Genomic DNA, 8,656 nt, shown 5'->3' with positions numbered 1-8,656 from the left:
ATGCAGTGAAAGAACCCCTTTTGTATAGGATTGTCAAAGTGTATATTTTGCCTTTTTGCCTTGAATTGTGTTTGCTAGTCATATAGAATGGTAGTGTTTTAGTCATATAGAATGATAGTGCCTCACTGGTATTGTCTTCAAATTCTGTGTTTTTGAGGGTATGCATAAAATAAGTATTATAATTTTAAATTTAAAATAATTTTCTCTATAAAATGATTCATGTAAATGCATCTTTAATGTATAATATCATTCTCAAAAAATAGGGGAAGTAGGGGAAAATGAGCTTTATTTTGGAGAAAACCTGGTGCTGATTCATGAAATGCTTCTGAATGCAAGTGCCTGAAAAATCTTGATTGGGTATGAATATATTTTTTTCCACATAATGTTCTAGTGCACCTTTGATCAATTGTGTTGTTATAGCATGTATGGAAGCATTGGCAATTCACTTAACATTTTAAAATTTACATAGTGGCCTAAAAGCTTGGAAATCTGTGTTTACTAGCATTCTACTTGTCAATTTTTACTTATAGTAATTAATATAATTGTAGAAAGAAAATGCACTTCAATACTAAAAAGTTTGAGACATTGGCAGAGACAACACAGACTGTCAGAGTTGAGGCATCTCGAGTGTGAGAGACCTGTAACCTCACTCCTCTCAGCTGCGGCCTGTTGCTGCATTGCCTGGGACTTCTGGCTGTCTGCTGAGGAGAGCAAGTGGCCAACAGCTAGGGAAAGATGAAGCTTTCTCTGGTGGCCGTGGTTCTGCTGCTGCTCTGTGCAGCACGGATGAGGAGGATGACAAAAAAACCACGTGGGTACCGTGCTGGGCATCAACCTGGGGACCACTTACTCTTGCATCGGGGTGTTCAAGAATGGCCACTGGAGATCATCTCCAATGATCAGGGCAACCGCTTCAGGCTGTCTAATGTGCCCTTCACCCCTGAAGAAGAATGTCTGATCAGCGCGATACAGTCAAGAACCAGCTCACCTCCAATCCTGAGAACATGGTCTTTGATGCCCAGCGGCTCATTGGCAGCAATGGGAATGACCCTTCTGTGCAGCAAGACATTAAGTTCTTGCCTTTCAAAGTGTTTGAAGAGAAACCTAAGCCATACATTCAGGTTGATATTGGAGGTGGGCAAACTAACACATTTGCTCCAGAAGAAATCTCTGCTATAATTCTCATTAAAATGAAAGAGGCTTATTTGGGAAGAAGGTTACCTATGCAGTTGTTACTGAACCAGCCTATTTTAATGATGCCAGTGGGAAGCAACCAAAGATGCTGGAACTATTGCTGGCCTGAATGTTATGAGGATCATCAGTGAGCCTACAGCAGCTACTATTGCTTATTGCCTGGAGAAGAGGGAGGAAAAGAAGAAGATCCTGGTGTTTGATCTGGGTGGTGGAACCTTCTATGTGTCTCTTCTCCCCATTGACAATTTGATGTCTTCAAAGTCATGGCCACCAATAGAGATACTCATCCAGGTGAAGAAGACTTTGACCAGCGTGTTATGGAACATTTCATCAGGCTGTACAAAAAGAAGACTTGCAAATATGTTAGGAAAGTAAACAGAGCTGTGCAGAAACTCCAGCATGAAGTAGAAAAGGCCAAGTGGGTCCTGTCTGCCCAACATTAAGCAAGAATTAAAATTCAGTTCTTCTATGAAGGAGAAGACTTTTCTGAAACCCTGACTCAGGCAAAATTTGAAGAGAAAACATGGACCTGTTCTGGTCTACCATGAAACCTGTTCAGAAAGTACTGGAGGATTCTGACTTGTAGAAGTCTGATATTGATGAGATTGTTCTTGTTGGTGGCTCTAGTCAAATTCCAAAGATTCAGCAACTTGTTAAATAGTTCTTCAATGGCAAGGAACCATTCTGTGGCATAAACCCAGATGAGGCTGTTGCATATGGTGACACTGTCCAGGCTGGTATACTCTCTGATGATCAAGATACAGGTGACCTTGCTCTGCTTGATGTATGTCCCCTGACATTTGGTATTGAAACTGTGGGAGGTGTCATGACCAAAGTGATACCAAGGAACACTGTGGTACCCACCAAGAGTCTCAGATCTTTTCTACAGCTTCTGATAAGCAACCTACTGTTCCAATCAAGGTCTATGAAGATAAAGGACCCCTGAAAAAAGACAACCACCTTCTGGGTACATTTGATCTCACTGGAATTCCTCCTGTGGGGTCCCCCAGATTGAAGTCACTTTTGAGATACATGTGAATGCCTTTCTTTGGGCGACAGCTGAAGACAAAGGTACAGAGAACAAAAATAAGACTACAATTACCAATGACCAAAATTGCTTGACACTTGAAGAAATTGAAAAGATGGTTAATGATGTTGAGAAGTTTGCTGAGGAAAACAAAAGACTCAAGGAGCATACTGATAGTAGGAATGAGTTGAAAAGCTATGCCTACTCTATAAAGTAACAGATTGGAGATAAAGAAAAGTTGAGAGGCAAACTTTCCTCTGAAGATAAGGAGACCATGGAAAAAGCTGTAGAGGAAAAGACTGAATGGCTGCAAAGCTGCCAAGAAGCTGACATTGAAAACTTCAAAACTGAAAAGAAGGAACTAGAAGAAATTGTTCAGCCAGTTAGCAGCAAATTCTATGGAAGTGTAGGCCCTCCCCCAACTGGTGAAGAGGATACAGCAGAAAGAGATGAGTTGAAGACACTGATCTGCTAGTGCTGTAATATTGTAAATACTGGACTCAGAACTTTCATTAGGAGAAAACTGAGAGAACTTAAGTCGAATGTAATTGGAATCTTCACCACAGATTGGAGTTGAAAATGCTATAGCCCAAGTGGCTCTTTACTGCTTTGCATTAGCAGTTGCTCACATGTTTTGGGGAAGAGAGAGAGGAGGAATTGGCTATCTTAAAAAACCGGATATAAAAATATAGGTCAGAATATGTGTTCACCTCAGAAATGTTCAATTTAATGATTGGGTCATGCACATCTGGTGTAGGAACTTTTTTTCTACCATAAGTAACACCAATAAATGTTTGTTATTTTAAAAAATGTACTAAAAGTCTGGAACTGTCATAAAATAAAAATTTGTACAGATAAAGCTAAGGGATAAAACAGTATCAGAAGCATTAAAACATCTAAAGCCAAATAACAAAACTATATAATTTAAATTATAATATATTTATATATTATATATTATGTATTATATATTATATACAACATATTATAGATTTACATATAACTATATGATATATTATAAGTTGTTTATATATAATTATAATATAATACATGTGTTTTATATATTGTATTAATATAAATTATACTAATATAATAATTGTATTATTATCTTATTAAGTATAAAAATTTTATTATTATATAATTACCTTACAATGATATGTAATATAATGTAAATTAATATAAATATAAATATATTATATGATATATAATAAATATGTTATATATAATAAAATAATACTTATATATTTATTTTATATATATTATTCTATTATATGTGTATATAATATATATGTATTTCATATATTATATTTAATTTATTTTAAGTACGTATATATCAAAAATATTTTTATATGTAATGTATATAATTTATATAATATATATGCTTATATAATTATATATAAATAGATATAATTTGTGTATAAATATACAAATATGTTATGTAAATATATTATATGAATTATATATAATATATGAATATGAATATATAATATGAATATATAATATATTTATATATTAATATACATAAAATTTATATATATATAATTTATATATTTTTATTATATGTATATATGATAAAATAAATATATTATATATAATATAAATTAAAATGTTATATAAATATATTGTTTTTAATTTATATTATATAAGTATTATATAATATGCAATATATTTATGTAATATTATAGTTTAAATTATATAGATAAATTATGTCTTGTTTGACTTTAGATGATTTTAATACATTTGATAGCTTTTAACTCCTTAACTTTATCTTTATAAATTTTTAGTTTTTGTCAATTTTAACCTTTTTTGTATTTTTTATAATGGTCTTAAGAAATGCGTGCTTAAGATATTTTTAATTTCAATGCATTTTCTCTTGACATTATGAGGGTTTGGTTAAAAACATTCCTTTGGATGTAGGCCTGTAATTCCAGTAGCTTGGGAGGCTGAGACAGGTGGATCTCAAGTAGAAAGCCAACCTTAGCAATGGCAAAACTCTTAGCAACCCTGTCTTTAAATGAAATTCACAATAAGACTGGGGATGTGGCTCAATGGTTGAGTGTCCCTTAGTTCAATTTCCATTACCCCCCCAAAAAAAAGTCCTTTTGTTTGAAATGTTTTGACTTATAAATCACTTTACATACTTTTTCTACCTGGACTATCAACCAGTGAAAACATATATGTCATTAGAATGGAACAATAATGTATTTAAGTTCATTTTGAGAGTAAGAAAGGTTGATCTTAACCAGGTGATGGTGAAGTGTACTAAAAATTTATTAGGTCAGGTACTGTTCTAAGCACTTTTCATCTCAACAAACTCAAAGGAACTCCTAGTTGATCTACATAAGAGTTGGCCCTTTCTCATTTTGTGATTGCAAGAAGAGTTCGTGGTGCTACTTGGTCCACAGCCAGTGCAGATGCTATGAACAGTTTGGTCATGTGGGAAAATCCTCAGGGAATTTAAATTAAAGACACAGACACCATTTTACCTTTAAACCGGTTCTGGGATGGCTCCTTGAACCCTCAGCCTCAAGCTCCCCAGGGGGGCAGTGAGGTTTTACTGAAGGGGGGGAGAGAGAGAGAGAGAGAGAGAGAGAGAGAGAGAGAGAGAGAGAGAGAGAGAGAGAGAGAGAGAGAGAGAGAGAGAGAGAGAGAGAACACACTAGGGAGAGGGCTTTTATTGGGAAACAAAAAATTCTGGGGAAAATTTTATTCAATTAAGGTCAAGGGGGGGCAATGTAGCAAGGTCAGGCACAATGATTGCATCTTTGGGTCAGTGGTGAGACACGCCTCCACATGGAAGAGCTCTCAAACCCAAGAAGGGTGGGGAGAGCTCTGCCACATTAAAAGTGTCTGAGCACCTCACACCTAGCCAGGGAGTAAACTCAGTCAGTTCAAGGATGGACTCCCACAGTGCTGCACTTTGAAGGGAAGGGAAACAAATATATATAATGACTCCTCTCTAGGGAGCAGAGTGGCTCAGCAGCTCAGCAGCTTGTGGGTCACCCAGTTCCAGGAATGGGGGGTTGGTCCAGAAAACTCACCCAGTTCCAGAACTGCAGGGTTCTGGGAGATCACTTCATTGTAGGGTCTAGGATTCTTATCCAGTTCCACGACTGCAGAATCTTGGGAGGCCTGCTGCCCCCAGCAGAACAGACAGCCAAACTAAAGGTTGAGTGAATTTCCTAGGACACCAAATAAAACAGCCAGGACAACTCCTCTGCCTCAAGCTCCCCAAATGGGAGAGCAAGGAATGTCAAGAGGGGATGGTGAGAGTGAGCATGTCCAAGAGTGGACTTTTACTGGGAGACACTCAGTCTTTAGAAAATTCCATCCAAAAAAAGATCAAGAGGGGCAGGGTTACAAGGACAGGTAAGGTAATTCGACCTCTGGGGTTATAGGAGGGCATGCCTAAACATGAAGACACATTCTGCTACTTCCAGGATCAGGGCAGCAATGTAGGGCCACTTTGAATGTGGCAAGATCACTGGAAGTGACTGACAGAGCTGCAACAAATCAGGGAAGAAAAATGTTGGTCACTCAGAGCAACAGCCCCCCACAGAGGCCTATCCAGTTCTAGGACTGGAAGGTCTAGGAAGCTCACAGAGTTCCAGCATTGCAGGGTCCTGGCTCTTACCCAGAGTTGTAGGGTTTTCTGACCTGTAGGGTGAAGATGCAGCTTAGCCAATGCTCTGTTTTCTGAACCCATGGCACTACATTCATCTCGGCCCTTGTAAGTCTGGCTGCTCAGCTAGGTCCCAAGAAGTGATGTGAAACTTCAGTCAGATGTGGGTTATGACTGCTGTGGGCACTCAGATGCCTCTTCCAGGAGGCAGCATACAGTCCCAGCTCAGGCTCTGAGGGGAAGGGTGCACCAGAGCCTGGGAGCACTGATGTGTGGCTTCACTGCAGCCTGACCCCATGGGGTAGGCTGTGACAGGGGCTGAGCTCAGGAGTGGCAGGCCACCAAGTTTGGGTGGTTTAGCAGTGGCTAAGTCTCAGGGAAGCTGGGGTGCCATGGCTGTTTGTCACCTAAGCAAGACACAATCCAGCAGTATTCCCAGTCCCCAGGTGCCATGGTCTAATAGTTGTGCTGGCCACAAGAGTCAGGTACACAGTCACCTCCTTTTCTTCTAGGAGCTCAGATATGTGGACTCCAGGCAGTCCCCTCAGGGGAGCTGAGTGGCATGAGAATACAAGAGTCCTAGTAGTGAGTATGGAAGTTGTCTAAGGTTTGGGTGGAAGCTGCTGGGGTCGCCTTGCTTGATTAGTCCACACAGGGAGGAGGCTCCCTTGTTCTGAGCTGCTCCTGGCTGTTGATTGCTGAGAGCCACAGCCGCGTCTGTATGGCCCCTGGCATTTTGCCAACAGTATTGATTGACAGGCAAGGCGTTAATATCCGCCTCTGCAGCTACTTTTGAGTTCTAGCGCTATTTTTGAGTTCTCGTGCTATTTTTAGTTCTCACGGGGATTCCCCGGGAGTTCCCATTGGTTGGCGAAGTGCAGGAGGAGGGATTTCCCGGGGAGATATTTCCGGCTGGGGGTTCCTGCAGGAGCCTCGTGGCTTTTCGGGAGGATTCCCCAGGAGCGTGTGTGAGGTTTTTTCTTGCAATAAAAAAAAAAATAAAGTTTGTTCCTGCTTCAGTGGCTCGTGATTTGTGCCCAGCCAGACTGCGGCATTTGGCGGCCCGCACGGGGAACGTCTGAAGCTTCGGGGTAAGTGAAATTGCTTACCCCTAAGGGAAGGCAAGAGAATGGGTGACCATTTTAAAAAACAATATGTTCTTGCTTTGATTTGTTTTGGTTTTGTTTCAAGCTGCCTATCCCTAGAATTTTCTCAGGCAGACTGGGAAAAATGGTTGGCTCAAGGTTTGAAGTTGTTTGCTCCTGAGGAAGAGATAGAAATAGACCACAAATGCACATGTCCAGAAAATAGGAAAATTGATACAACGATTTTTTGTTCCATTTTTGTTTCATTCTGCTTCGTTTTTTTTTTTTTGTGTGTGTTATCTTTTTGGGTTGCGTTATCTTTGTAACAGATTAGAAATTAGTAAAAAACAAACTGAAAGAGTGTTAAATAAATTGTTAGAGGTTCAAACCATGGAGAAAGACAATTTAGATCAAGCAAAAGAGAAGGTCTCTCAAGCTAGTAAGACAGAGGAAGAAAATTTAAAGGAAGAAAGCTTAGAGGAGAAACAGCTATCAGGGGGGAAGGAACAACAGGAGGCTGCTACTAACACCGATCTATCACCAGAGGGCGTAATTCAGCCAACAGCTCCACCTATGGAGATAGCTGAGTGGCCCTCAACCCCCTCAACCCCCGTAGTTGATAGATGGGATCCTGAGACAGGACCTCAAAGATTAGCATGCCCTGTACTTGAGCAGGCAGGAGGGCAGTGAATTCACAGTGCGTTAGAGTTCAAAACAGTGAAGCAATTAAAGGAGGCTGTAACAACCTATGGTCCTCATGCACCCTTCACTGTAAGCATGGTGAAATCCATTACTAACTTGGACATGACTCCAGCAGATTGGGCTAGCATGTGTAGATCTGTGCTAAATGGAGGACAATATTTGTTATGGAAGGTTGCCAATGAGGAATTTTGCAGGGAGACAGCTAGGCGAAATGCAGCAGCTGGTTACCCTCAAAGAAATCTAGATATGTTGTTAGGAAAAGGAACTTATGAGGGTCAACAGCAACAAATTGAATATGATCCTGGCGTATACGCACAAATTGCTGTAGATGCAGTTAGGGCATGGAAAACTTTACAGGGGCATGGAGATTTACAAGGTCAATTATCTAAGGTAATACAAGGAACTAATGAACCTTATGCTGAATTTGTAGATAGGCTTATTCAAGCAGCTTCCAGAATTTTGGGGGATACAGAACAAACAATGCCATTTATAAAACAACTGGCTTATGACCAAGCAAATCGTTGCTGCAGAGAGGTCATTAGACCATGGAGACATGAAGATTTAAACACATATATTAAATTATGTAGAGACATTAATGAACAAGGACAAGTCTTGGCAGCAGTACAACAGGCTTTAGATGCCAGGCCAAAAACATGCTACAATTGTGAACACACAGGACATTTTAAAAGGAGTTGCACCATAGGAGGAAGGTTTAACAAAGTTAGGTATCAAAGGAATAGAACTCCGGATATTTGCCCACGATGCCGTAGAGGGAGACACTGGGCTAATGAATGCCGTTCTCAAACCACCATAGAGGGTACTCCATTATCAAAAAATGTACAAGGACCAGGTGGTTACCCACGATATCGTGGAGAAAGGCATCAGGCTCCATTGCCAAAAAACGGACAGAGGGGCCCAATTCTCCGGGGCCCACGACCACAAATGTACAGGGCACTGGAGGAACCCAGAAAAACCATGGAGGAACCCAGCAACACCATCAGGGTAGTACCCAGGACACATTATCCATCA

At 40.0% G+C, this 8,656-nt stretch overlaps 1 pseudogene; it reads right to left on the bottom strand.

The window, feature by feature from the left end:
• Positions 1–8,656, bottom strand: part of LOC144249315 (rho GTPase-activating protein 29-like) — a 573,679-nt pseudogene that overhangs the window by 302,516 nt on the left and 262,507 nt on the right.

The sequence above is a fragment of the Urocitellus parryii genome, chromosome 11, assembly GCF_045843805.1.
Source record: "Urocitellus parryii isolate mUroPar1 chromosome 11, mUroPar1.hap1, whole genome shotgun sequence".
NCBI lineage: Eukaryota > Metazoa > Chordata > Mammalia > Rodentia > Sciuridae > Urocitellus > Urocitellus parryii.
Note: the sequence above shows the minus strand (reverse complement) of the source record. Positions and strands in the feature narration are given on the sequence as shown.